Below are 14435 nucleotides of genomic sequence, written 5' to 3'. Positions count from 1 at the left end.
GGTTCAGTCTGTGCTTTTCATTCATGTCTATATGGAAAGAAGGCAGCATTAGTTGTTTACTTCCATTGCACTGGCCCATGACACAAATCTGGCCTATGGATCCAATGCAGATCTGTCACGATCCTGGCTAGTTTGTACCTTTTGTGACTTACCTCTGCCAGGTGCTCCATGGATCTGTGTTTGTAATTCTCCTGGGACATCTGCTCTGGCTGAATCATGCTGGCTGTAACATCTCTGGGCGGAATTCAATTGATTTCGCGGCCCGCATCTCCCGTCTAAAGTGACAAGAGATCGCGGGCCGCTATTCAATTGTGCCAGAATTTCACGCTGATCGCGCCCATAGAGGTCAGGTTTAGCCGCGTAAAGCAGCTAAACCCGACCAAAATGCTAGGCGTGATCGCGAAAAGTGATGTTTGGGTGCCCAAACATGTCACTTTTCGCACATTTCAGCTCTTAGGGTTAGGCACCCCCCGGGAGATTAAGGTTAGGCTAGGGGAAGGGAAGGTTAGGGTTAGGCACTCCCCCAGGGGACTTAGGTTCAGGTGGCGGAGAAGGGGGGTTAGGTTTAAGCATTTAGAGGAGGGATTAGGGTTAGGCACTTGTTGGGGAAGGTTAGGGTTCGGCACCCCTAAGGGAGGGTTAGGGGAGGGAATTAGGTTAGAGATACTCACCTTAGGGACGATCAGGATTTTAACCCTTGCCGGGCTGCTGCTGTCGGGGTTAATACCTACTACACCCCTCTGCACAAAAAGGACAAATGTGTGGTAACTGCTGAAGGAATGTTAGATCAGATACTGGTCCAAGCACTGTTGAGGAGGAGGATGGTCCCCTATTAAAGTGAAGGCCAATGATAACTAATTGGTGAGGGATGATGAGCCAGGTCACTAGCTATTGATTGGAATTGTGGCCCTAACTTGAAATTAGGCATTACAACTGTGTTCCTAGTAGTGATGTGCGGGTTAGGATTTCTGAAATCCGAACACACCCAAAACTAGGGGTTCCGAGTAGACCTTCGTCAAGGTTTGTATTCACTTTTGTGACCCGGTTTGAACCAGGTTTGGATCTGTGGCCGGTTCGGAACTCTGATTTAAAAACTGAACTCGAGTTTTGGACTTGGACATTTTAGCTGTTTTTATAGCTTTTTATCCGAATTCAAAACCAAAACACTTGAGGGTAGAGATGTGCGCCGACCCCCGTGTTTTGGTTTTGATTTTGGATCTGGATCTCTCCTGGTTTTGGATCTGGATTGGTTTTGCCAAAATCTCACCTCCGTGTTTTGTTTTCGTGTTTTGGTTTGGGATCTGGAGTTTTTCTTAAAAATTCAAAAAACTGCTAAAATCACATAAAATGGGCCTTTTTTTGTTCCTACAGTATTAATAACCTCAATAACATTTCCACTCGTTTCCAGTCAATTTTGACCACCTGATAGCTCACAATATTGATTTTTTTTCATCTAGTTAAAAGGCCAAAAGGTTGCATCCATCTTGCTGGCTCAAAACTGATTGATATGATTATTAATAGAGTTAAGGACTGTGCAAAGATGATGGTTGGGATACCCTTGAGGATTGAAGAATTGATAGTTGATAGTTGATGCAGCCTCTGGCTGTAAAATTTATTATAAATTAATTAAAAAACAATTAATTGGTGCAGCCCCTGGCTGTAAAATTGATAATAAATTAATTTAAAAACAGAACATTGGTTCCTAAACCAACCATAACATTAATTTAAAATGTCAGACAGCAATGCCCAAACCAGCACATAATGGAAAGGAAAAAGGTGCAAGATGGAATAGTCCTTGGGCCCTCCCTTATGTTGTATACAAAACAGGACATTCACAATTTAACAAACCAATCATTTCAGCAACAAGGACTGCCAATTGTGGCTGAAATGATTGGTTTGTTTGGACCCCCATAAAACAAGCTGCCAATGTGCATTGGACATGGAAATGAAAATGACTCCATACACAAACTGGCTTTACATTACAAGTTGTCCTCGTCCTCATCCTCATCATCACCTTCAGTGTGTACATCCTCTTCTTCACACAATATTAATTTGTCCCCGCTGGAAACCACTATAGGTGCCTCTGTAATTTTTTTATGTAACTGTTGGTAGAGGTCTTCCTTGTGGAATTTGTAATTCATTTTAATGAACATCATATTTTCCACATTTTGAGGAAGTAACCTCCTACACCGATCACTGACAAGGTAGCCAGCTGCACTGAAAACTCTTTCGGAGTACACACTGGAGGGTGGGCAACTAAAGTAATTCAAAGTCAGTTTGTGTATGGGACTCCAAATTGCTTCTTTTTCATGCCAGTACTGAAAGGGACTGTCTGACATGCCTATTAGGATGTTATCTCTGAAATAGTCCTCCACTATTCTGTGAATGGAGAGCGTATCACACAGTCATGATAGAAGACATGTCACTCAGTTCATGGCAGTTCTCTCAGGCCTGACCAGATGTCATTTTTTGGTGAATGATCTGCATGACCAGCAGGCATTCTGTAAGGAAAATTTTGTTTTTTCCTGGCAGCTGCAGAAACTGAAGGAGGAGATGATGGCATTTAAAGTGCGGCTGCAGTTGTCAATTTTTTTACCAACAGCTCTTTGCACAGTTTTAGATTTTAATCTGTTTGAAAAAAACTCCAAAGGTAGTACTTAAACCTAGGATCTAGAATAGTCGCCAAAATATATTTTTCAGATTTCAGTAGATTGACGACTCTTGGATCCTGGTGAAGTGAATCAAGGGCTTGATCCACTAGTCCGACATATGTTGTGCAATCACTCCATTTCACCTCCTCCTTCAGTTTCTCCAGCTGTTTTTGCAAAAGTCTGATGAGGGGAATGACCTGACTCAAGCTGGCAGTGTCTGAACTAACTTCACGTGTGGCAAGTTCAAATGGTTTGAGAACCTTGCACAACACGGAAATTATTCTCCACTGCACTTGAGGAAGGTGCATTCCCCCTCCTCGGCCTATGTCATAGTCCGTTGTATAGCCCTGGATAGCCTTTTGCTGTTCCTCCATCTGCTGAAGCATATAGAGGGTAGAAATCCACTGAGTTACTACCTCTTGCTTCAGCTGAAGGCAGGGCAAATTTAACAGTACTTGCTGGTTATGCAATCTTCGACAAGTGGTTGTCAAATGTCTAAAATGTCCGGATATTTTGCGGGCCACTCTCCTGCACAACCCTGTAATTTTTAAAAAAATGTTGCACTACCAAATTAATTGTGTGAGCAAAACATGGGACGTGTAGGAATTCGCCCGCATGTAATGCTCTCACAATATTGATGGCATTGTCCGAAATCACAAATCCCAAGGAGAGTCCAAGTGGGGTAAGCCATATAGCAATGATTTCCCTGAGTTTTTCTAAGAGGTTCTCAGCTGTATGCCTCTTAGTGAAACCAGTTATACAAAGAGTAGCCTGCCTCTGTATCAGCTGTCTTTTGGTAGATGTTGCTGCTGCTGTTGCTGTTGTAGGCAATACACCTACCCAGTGGGCTGTCACAGTCATGTAATCCTTAGTTTGCCCTGTCCCACTTGTCCACATATCAGTGGTCAAGTGGACAGTGGGTACAACAGCTTTTCTAAGGACATTAAAAAGGTTTTTTTTTATGTCCTTGTACAGACTTGGAATTGCTGTTCTAGCAAAGTGGAATCTAGAAGGGATCTGGTAGTGAGGACACAGGACCCCAATTAACTGTTGAAAACCCACTGCAGTAATGGCGGATACTGGACGCACATCTAATACCAGCATCGCTGTTATTGTGTCAGTAATTCGCTATGCAGCTGCGTGATTGCTGTTGTACTTGTTTGTACTTGCAAACTGTCGAAGCTGGATAATTGGCCGAGACAAGATCAGTTTAAAATTGGTTCGCAGAGACGCCATCTTGCGACTGGCTGCAAGACGCTATCTTGGAAATGAGATTGCAAGATGCCATTTTGCGAATGGCCGCCTAAGCGCCATTTTAGATAAACTCACACTTTAGTACATGTGGCGATATTACTATTAGCATCATGCAATTGCACCTTTCACCATTTCTCATACACACATTAATACGCACAATTGCGCTGTTAACTAGTTTCATATTAGTGAATGCATAAGATCCTGTATGAAAACGCTGAATATTAGCTTCATGCACACGCATCTGCCCCAAGTTAACTAGCGTCTTTACATCAAACCCCACATACTCACACATTACATATTCACATACAAGGTTCCATAAGCTTTAAGGTATAAGATTCAAGTATGCACATTTATTAGGAAATAAAGATTATTTCGTAACTAAGGTTTTATACGTGATAAGTAAGCCATGTTTGGTATTGTACTGATGCGTAATCTCTCAACAGTATTCCGGTAATATCGATGGAGAGATCGCAACATGCATTCTCAACTTATGGACTGCAGAGACTGCTGAATGCTGATTGATGAGGGGTTTCTTGCTGATGCCTACATCTGGACCAGAGAGTGCTGCGTATGTATAACTGTACTTGGGTCTGTATAATTTCTTTGCGCTATGATTATATGAGGATCATAGCATGTAACTACTGTACTTTTACTTGAATAATACTTTGTGCTTTGGAACCACAGGTTCTAGGTCTAGAGTCTTTATTTACTGTATGACTGCGTACGCAAAATAGCGTCATCCTTAGAGGTTTATAGGAAGGATATTAGAAGGTATAAGCAGGGGTATTTATAAGGTTCAAAGGCAGTATCATTAGTTGGGGGCTCGTAGTGAAATCACTTACCCAATCACATGGCACTTACGGTTATCGATTTCTCATCAAAGGGTGGAGTGGCCACATGCAGGGTTTACCTGCAACCGCTCGGTGCTGAGAGATTGCTACCCGTTTTTGTGTGAGCCAGGGACGCTGACTAGAATCCAGGGACAAGAGAGGAAAAAGTTTGTTTTCCTTTGTTGATAGAACCTAACATTTAAAGGGGTGCTGCAGTATTGAACACGCGGCTGAGTCGCAGTTTTGAGCACAGTAAAGAAGCACTTTTGTGTATGCAGCTAAAGGTTGTCACGGTTGTGTGGTAGTCGTATTATTGTGTATGCGACTGGTCGCACAATAGCGTATACATACTTCAGGTTGTGCTGCCACGTGTTTAAACAAAACCGTTGAGGTTTACATTCTTTTCAATTGTTGTCAATATTTGGGTTAACGTGTATTTTTCTTCGCAGGAAAAAAAGTGTGTAACAGTGAGTATTTGTTGGTAGGGGTAACTTGTTCCCTGAAGTTAGAGGTACTGTATGACCTTTAACAGCTAAGTGCTAACCGCTTGGTAAGTAGCTTACCGTTCTATACAAAGTAGCAGGTGTACATGTTGTCTTTGTTGTAGAGAGGTGCATGGAAGTAGCCGACTTAAACTTCCATAGGTGTGGAAGTTACCTTCTTAAATCTTATCCGGGTGTGTGGAGTAGCCGTCTTCAAAACTTCACAGGTGTGTGTGCGCTGCCGTTTAAATCGTCCACAGGTAAGTGAAAGTATCTTGACTGTCTTTCACCAGTTTAAATCTTTATTGAAAAACATAGGAGTTGCCTCAGAATGGGAGCCATGCAAACAATAGAGATGTTAGACAATGATGTGCTGCTAATGGAAGTGCCTTTTGGATCGGCCTGTCGTATTATGCATACTAAGTACGGTACTTATACAATAAGGTATTGTGATGTATGGTTTAAAATGACGATGAAGAGTGTTAGACCGTTTCCCAGAATTGGTAGTTTTGATAAAGATGTATTAGATTATGTCCGGGATCACATCAGTCTGATGCGCTCCCGAGAAAAAAGGTCAAATATTATGAATGTTTAAAGTTGTGGCAGCATGAAGGGGATGCGTGGCTTAAAAATGCGCAAGCGACGCAAACTAGCATTGCGAGCGCATTGCCAGAGAATACATCCGTGACGCTGAATTGCAATGCGGGAGAGCCGCAAAATGGTGCGCACATGCATCAAGGTAGCATTGCAGAAGGTATTGCCAGCAGTTCACGCACACCACCCCCACCTTATGTGGATGGAGGTGCAAGTACAGTTATCAAAAATACCCATAAAAATGTAACAAGCAATTTGTACCCTCTCTTAGGCAAATATAAAGAAAATGTTCATGATGTGGATGATGAGCCTATTGTAATGTCTGCCATTTCCCATGCTGTACAAATGATAGATGCTACACCACGACAATCACGAGTGGTGCCGCCATCTTCATCGGTAACAGCAAGGGAAGTGCTAACACCCTCTGCACCCGTAGAGGAAGTTGTTAATACCATACGTAGCAGCAGCAGATTAAACCCCCAGCCAGGTAACAAGGTCAAAGGTAGCAGCGCTACCGGTCTGCATCCCATTCGGATAATAACTGTTCTGAATGGAAATGCAGATGCGAACGGTGTTGTGCCCACAAGGGAAGTGGTAATGCATTGTCCTTGGACAAGAGCAGGACTAAATTCCATCATAAATGATTTCCCATTTCCCACAACGGAACTAGCCAAATATCAGAGATTTTTGAGGAATTTTGGTAGTTCTCATGAGCCAACTAATAAAGATTGGCGTGTGGTGTTAAGGGCCTGTCTACCACGCAATACCGATGTGACAAAATTTATCACGGATTGTGTATTGGATGGTGACGTTCCCTTAACGGACCAAGTAAACCAAGGTAACATTTCCCGCATTGTAACTCAATTGGGTATATATTTTCCGGTAGTAGTTAACTGGAACAAAATTTTCACCATAAAGCAAAAGGAGAGTGAATCTGCAGAAGAGTATTGCGACCGGGCTCTGCAGGCTATCACCCAGTACACTGGGATAGAAGATATTAAAGATAGCACTCACTACAGGGGAATGATAGTCACGGTACTCATGGACGGTCTTAAGGAAAACTTAAAGACTCGGGTTCAGGCCTCACAACCTGTCTGGAGGGGAGTCACAATAGATACACATAGAATCTGCCATAGAACATGATAGGAACATCTCAAAGAAGAGAGAAACCCAGATCGAAAAACTAATGGCTGTCAGTATTCAAGCTCTGGAAGGAATGACGGTAACATCACTGCCAACAGACACACTTGCAACTACACACACACCTACACCTGAACAGTTATATGCCCTCACTAACCCTATACAACCACAGGTTCCACACTACTCACAAACTTCGTATCCCCCACAATACCCTTATCCTCCATATCCCTACCCATATCCACCACCTTTTCCCCCTGCTCAAACCTCACAACAACCCGTGTTTTCATCCAATCCAAGAATATGTTTTAATTGTAACCAGCCAGGACATTTAAGTAGAACCTGCAGAGTAAAAAGGGTAGGACCCCCAAACCAGAGAGTACCTGGATATCTCCATAAGGGATATGCACAGCAGTGGCAAACGCAGGATTTCTGGAGGGGGGTTTCCAAATGCCTGATTTTAGTGTGAGTGTGGCCAGGTTATGAAGAGGGTAGAATTAGCACTTAACCAGCTTTAATATGCATAATACAAAATATGTTGTTTATCATAATTCTAACTTATAGAGGACCAGCAATCACAGTAACCCATTAAATGCGGCAGTAGGGCCATCCTGCCTGAGCTGAATGTTTTTATTTTAGATGTGTGCACCATTCCAAGTATTAGAGCAAGTCCAGGAGTCTGGGGGAGCAGAATAACCTAGCACTGCCCTGGACATATATGTACATATTGGGCTTTATAGCAGCATATCCCTAACAGTGAATGTTTTCCAGATCTCCTAGTTGGTGCACAGGTTATTTATTGCTGACTGATGCATGTTAAAAGTTTCACAGGTGGTGCAAATTATTTCATTTATTATACTGTGAAGAAAATGCAGCACTAGTAAAATTCTATTACATTACTATTTCTATTGAATACCTCCCAACATGACCCACTCTCCAGGAGGGACACAATGCTCTGGTCCTGGACTTCCCTGGTAAGAGGCGGGGCTGCAGCTCAGTTTAATATTCAAATAGGGGAGTCACACCAACTGTCATTTCACACTCTGCCAAACATCACTGGCTGGGACTCCCTGGCAGTTGGTGTGACTCCCCTATTTGAATTTTGGACTGTACCGCAGCCCCACCTCTGGAGCCGCCACCAATCATAGATTACCAGGGAAGTCCAGGACCAGAGCATTGTGTCCCTCCTGGAGAGGGTCATGTTGGTATGTTGGGAGGTATGCTATTGTGGTCATGGTGTGGGTTGAGGAGGGGGGTTTCCAGGCAGATGGAAACCCCCCCTGCATTTGCCTATGCACAGAGACCAGCAAATATCCAGCAAGCACCAGCTCCAATTGTGGCCGTTAATGCTTTATTGGAGAATGGTAGCCAACGCTAGGGGTCAGGTCATACCTGTAGTCTACAGATAGTCAGGTTAATGGGAAGTACTAGTGAAGAAACGGTCATGATGGTTGATGTAGTTGGTACTGATTATCCTTTTCTTGTAGACACAGGGGTGACCAGATCAGTGATAAAATCTCCCGTTAATTTACAGGTGACCAACGAGACAGTACCAACAATGGGTGTAACAGGTAAAGTGCAACATTATCCTTTAACAAAGTCCACAGAGGTTACTATTGGGCCGTTGCATACCAGGCATTCTTTTCTCCTGGCTGCTGCGGCTCCTACTAACTTACTGGGCAGAGACTTGTTATGTAAGATGGGATGTGTTATATATTGCACCCCTGATGGTGTATTTTTAGATATCCCAGAGAGAATTGAGCATGAGGTGCGGGATATGTTGTACACTCCCCAAAGGATAATGTATCACTCTACCAGTTTAAATGAAAATCCATCCCAGGTAGATCAAATGTTGTCCCTAATTCCAGATTCCCTTTGGACTAAGGATGGACAGGACACTGGATTAATTGCAAACATAAGCCCCGTAATGGTAAATTTAAAAGGCAAGCTCCAAAAATTCCCCAGTACCCACTAAAACAGGAGGTAGAATTAGGGTTTTTTCCAATAATTGAGCGATTATTGCAACAGGGAATTTTAGTTCATACAGCTAGTGTAGCCAACAGTCCCATCTTTCCGGTGAAGAAGAGTGGTGGGAGGGGTTACAGGCTGGTACAGGACCTTAGAGGTGTTAATAAGGTAGTAGAGAGCCAATTCCCCGTAGTGCCAAATCCAGCTGTCATTCTTATGCAGATCCCTCCAAACGCAATCCTTTTCACTGTCATTGACCTCTGTTCTGCTTTCTTCTCTGTGCCTCTCCACCCTGACTTTCAGTATCTATTTGCATTTACAATCAGAGGTGTGCAATATACATGGACACGATTGCCCCAAGGTTTCATAGACAGCCCCAGTATCTTTTCCCAGGCATTGCACGACTGTCTACAATCTTTTCAACCTGCAAATGGATCTGTTCTAATTCAATATGTGGTTGATTTATTGCTGTGTTCTGATTCGTTTATGTTATGTTTGAATGATACTAAACTTTTGTTGCTTCATCTCTCACATACAGGACACAAGGTGGCTAAGGACAAACTACAGCCGTGCCAATCCAGAGTAAAATATTTGGGACACTGCCTAACCCAGGGGTTAAGACATCTCACAAATGATAGAATCTAGGCCATACAGAACATGACACTGCCACAGAATCAACAGCAAATTTGTACCTTCTTGGGAATGTGTGGATACTGTAGAATGTGGATCCCAGGTTTTTCTATTTTGGTCTTGCCTTTACAGGACTTAATCTCTTCCTCCATGCCCGATCGTGTCATACACACAGAGGAATCAGAGCAGGCTTTCCTTAATCTTAAGGATAGTCTGACCAAAGCACCTGCATAGGGAATACCTGATTATGAAAAACCTTTTGATTTGTATTATACGGAAGCCGATGGTTGTGCTGCAGGTGTCCTTACACAAAAACATGGTGATGCCAGTAGGCCCGTAACATACTACAGTGCCCAATTGGACACTGTGGCAAGATCACTCCCCACCTGTTTGAGAAATGTAGCAGCTACCGCTCTATTGGTGAGTAAACGTGAGGACGTAGTATTGGGTCATGATATGATTGTCTATACTCCTCATGTTGTATCTGCTCTGCTGAACTCTACTCAAACCAGACATGTCTCTTTGGCTAGGTTTACCAAATGGGAACTAGCTCTAATCACACCTGTGAACATCATCGTTAAACATTGCAGCACACTGAATCCAGCAACGTATTTACCATACAACATGGTGTACAAAGGGTGGAAGGAGACAAGTTGCTGGTGGAGGGTGAGTTCAGCAGACATAATGATACACACGATTGTATGGAATATCTGAATCAGACCTTTACTGCTAGACCTGACATACATGACACACCTTTAGAGAATGTAGATGTGATTTTTTACATGGATGGGAGTTGTCATAGACACACAGACACAGGTGAATTATGTACAGGTTATGTTGTTGTAAATGACACAGACATCATAGAAGCCAAACCTCTTGGTCCTCCTCACTCAGCCCAGGTGGCAGAGTTAGTAGCACTAACTAGAGTGTGTGAACTGGCAGCAGGCAAATCTGCTAACATTTACAATGACTCGAGGTATGTGTTTGGGGTTGTGCACGATTTCGGGGCTCTATGGCGTCTGAGAAATTTTATGACAGCAGCAGGCACACCAGTTGCACATTCCCGACACATAAAACATCTTTTAGAAGCAATCCAACTGCCCAAAGCGGTGGCAGTAATCAAGTGTAAAGCCCATACATGTGAGGATGACCCGGTGTCACTGGACAACAACAGAGCCGTTGAAGCTGCAAAATGGGCAGCAGGGTTAAAAAAAAATTCTCCCTCTGAAAAAAATATGTCTTTTCAAACAATTGATCTGCTGAAATTAATTGAGATGCAAAATTTGTGTTCAATTCAGGAAAAGTCCACTTGGAAGTCCAAGGGATTTGGGCAAGAGTCCTCCGGGCTCTGGAGGGACGGACAAGGTAAGCCAGTAGCCCCCAAGGCATATTTCCCCAGCCTGGATGAGGCAGCACATGATCTGACTCATCTGGGAAAGCATGGTATGTGCAAGTTGGTGAGAGCATACTGGTGCGCACCAGGTTTTTCTTCACAAGCAGAAAAGATAGCAATGTCCTTTCTGAGCTACTTAAGGAAGAACATAGGGAAAGCGATCCCTACTGAACCGTCCCACATTCCACTGACTGATGGATCTTTCCAGGTGATACAAATTTATTTCATCCAATTACCACCCTGCAGGAATCTTAAGTTTGTATTAGTGTGCACTGATGTATTTTCTAATTGGGTTGAGGCCTACCCAGTGGCCACTAATACTGCTGCATTTACTGCCAAGAAAATAGTTCAGGAATTTGTATGCAGATACGGTATCCCTAAAATCATCGAGAGTGACAGGGGTACTCATTTCACAGGTGATGTTTTTCAAAATATGTGTAAGCTGATGGGTATTAATAGCCGACTTCACACCCCCTACCGACCGCAAACCAGTGCCAAGGTAGAGAGGATGAACGGGACTATTAAAAATAAGTTAAGTAAAATCATGGCAGAGACTGGACTAGGTTGGTCAGAAGCATTACCGATGGTCCTGCATAATATAAGGACCACTCCCAGACCCCCTCTAAATCTGTCTCCCTTTGAAATACTGTTCGGTAGACAACCTCATTTCATTATAAGTCCACAGGAAGACTTGAAAGATAACAACGAGGTAACTGTAAAGTATCTTATATCAATGAGTATGCAGTTAAAACAACAGCAGCAGAAACTGAAATTGTTGTCCAATGATATGCCTGAAACTAACTGTCATGATGTTGAACCAGGGGAATATGTTATGATCAGAAATTTCTTGCATTCAGGTTGTTTGATTGATCGGTGGGAAGGTCCATACCAGGTGCTACAGACAAGTACTACATCTTTGAAGGTGGCTGAGAGAAATACCTGGGTCCATTCCACTCACTGCAAAAAGGTCAACCAACCGGTGGAGAAACGAGTCGGACAAGGCTGATAGCGTGAACCTATCGCTCGTGAGCTTGTTCCGGGAGGATTGAAAAAGTCGTAGTGAGATACCTGAACTAAAAGAAATCTGCAGGTCTTGTTGTGGCAATGGACGGGCCTGCTGTGTTCATTTTCATATTCTCTTTTAGAGTGTTCACCATCCAGGTCGGTTTGGGAATGTCCGGTTTCTGTGAAGGGGGACCGATTGTGGAGAGGGGAGTTGATGGCAATGCTGATGGAGTGGAGTCAGAAGGAGTGCAATGCCAATCAGGGGAGTGTCTGATCAATCTTAGTACTGTTATTGTTAAGAGAGCTGTTATTCCGGATACTCGGGGACGGTGTGGAGGATTATCGTCTGAAGATTCCTGTATTTGTGAGCTTTGTGGGTCCCTAGTTGATGAGAATTGTATCCAATGGTGCCAGCCTAAATATAACCCATACTGGGGTGGGTATCCTTTAGAGGATTATCATAGCATGGTAGGCAGTGTTAAATCAAACTGATTGCTGGGTGTGTTCACATGTGCCACAGGGACAGCATAATGTAGAGTTGGTGCCATTTCCACTGAATATCACGGAAATTTTAGAATTACAGAAAGGGAAAACATTGGATGGAAAATTCCTCTCATCCAAACCACCTCATTTCAAACTCTATCAATTCCAAGTAGATAGATCACTTTTGTGTTTAAACATAACCAACCCTAATTAACCCGGGAGTTGGGAAGTGACAGGGAATAATCAGACGATGACCTTCTCACAAAGAGCTGATAATGAGTCCATAAACCATGATCTGTTATGCTCAATTAAATCTAGTGGGAGACATTTTAGGTACTGGTATGCATTGAGTTCCACCAAAGAAATTATTGGTAAGGTGCCAGATGGTTATTGTGCTAAAATAATACAGCCAGAGACTTGCATGTATCAGATGAAAGACACAGAAATAGGATTGTTTGCAAGAGAAATGTGCTTAGTGATAATGATGCATACCATTCCTTATGTTCTCCCTGATAATGTATATTTTATAAGTGGAAGAAAAGCATATAAATGGCTCTCCCCGAGTTCCGAAGGTTTGTGTTACCTGGGAAGAGTTGTCCCAGAAGTTATGACCCTCACACATGTTGAAATGCTTGGTATACATAAAAACACACCATCACCATATCTTCACACACAATATGAACACAGAGGCAAATGAAATATGATACCTGGTGACATGCACAAAGCCACTCAGTTAATTAGTGAGACAACTGGCTTTCAAGTTTTAGTCGCATTGGATCCCACCAGGATCGCTCGGGGTACATTAAACTTTAGATATATTCAGGAACTTGCTAAATTGATAGATAATATCACCAAGATGTACGATGACACATTCAGGTATACAGGGAGAGAATTGCAAGCGTACAAGAAAGAACTGGTGCAACACAGGCTAGTGTTAAATTATTTAACTGCTGTTACTGGAGGGTATTGCGTAACGTTGGCCACCCAATTTGGCGTAAAATGTTGCACCTATGTCACCAATGATACCAGCGACCCCAAGGAGGTGATAGACCGAAAGATGGATGAAATTCTGCAGCTAAAATGGGAATTCGTAAAAACCATAATGCTTCAGTGGCTGAAGTAGGGGAGAAGATAGAAGGATGGGTTTCATGGCTGAACCCAGTGAAATGGTTCTCAGGTCTAGGGGAATGGGTCCAGGAAGTGATCACCAGCATAGGCAAATTCTTAATCCTTATACTGATTGTCATCATAATAATTGGTATATGTGTCCGGTGGGTTCCTATTGTGTTAAAGTGTGGAAAATGTAAAAATAGAGTAAAACAAAAGAACAAAATTATGATGGTGGTCAGTATGAATACCGAGGTAAATACATAACTGCATTACAACCCTGAACTAGGAAATACCATCATTTAATGTATTATATTTAGACATGCATAGAATGTATTATTGAAATGTTTTTTTAAAACACCTCAGATAATGTAAAGTCTCAAATTTCCCCTTCAAGACTGCCTTTATAGGACTGGTGTATCCCCACACCTTTCACATGATCTTCCAAGATCCGCGGTGTGCGTATAATAGTAGTTTTATGTCCCCACTCAGAGACACATTATTGATGGATTAAGAACCACCTTGTGCCATCCCATAATAACAATAAATAGTATATAAATGTAAGCCTAAATTATATTTTAAAATCAGATTGTGATAGCATGTTGTTCGCTATCAAAGGGTGGACTGTCAAAGCTGGATAATTGGCTGAGACAAGATCCGTTTAAAATTGGATCGCAGCGATGCCATCTTGTGACTGGCCGCAAGACGCCATCTTGGAAATGAGATCGCAAGATGCCATTTTGCGAATGGCCGCCTAAGCGCCATTTAGATAAGCTCACACTTTAGTACATGTGGTGATATTACTATTAGCATCAAGCGATTGCACCTTTCACCATTTCTCATACACACATTAATACGCACAATTGCGCTGTTAACTAGTCGCATATTAGCGAATGCATAA

This window comes from Taudactylus pleione, unplaced genomic scaffold (genome assembly GCF_031769625.1).
Source record: "Taudactylus pleione unplaced genomic scaffold, aTauple2 ptg000008l, whole genome shotgun sequence".
NCBI lineage: Eukaryota > Metazoa > Chordata > Amphibia > Anura > Myobatrachidae > Taudactylus > Taudactylus pleione.
The sequence above is the reverse complement of the archived record's forward strand: the minus strand, read 5'-3'. Positions refer to the sequence as shown.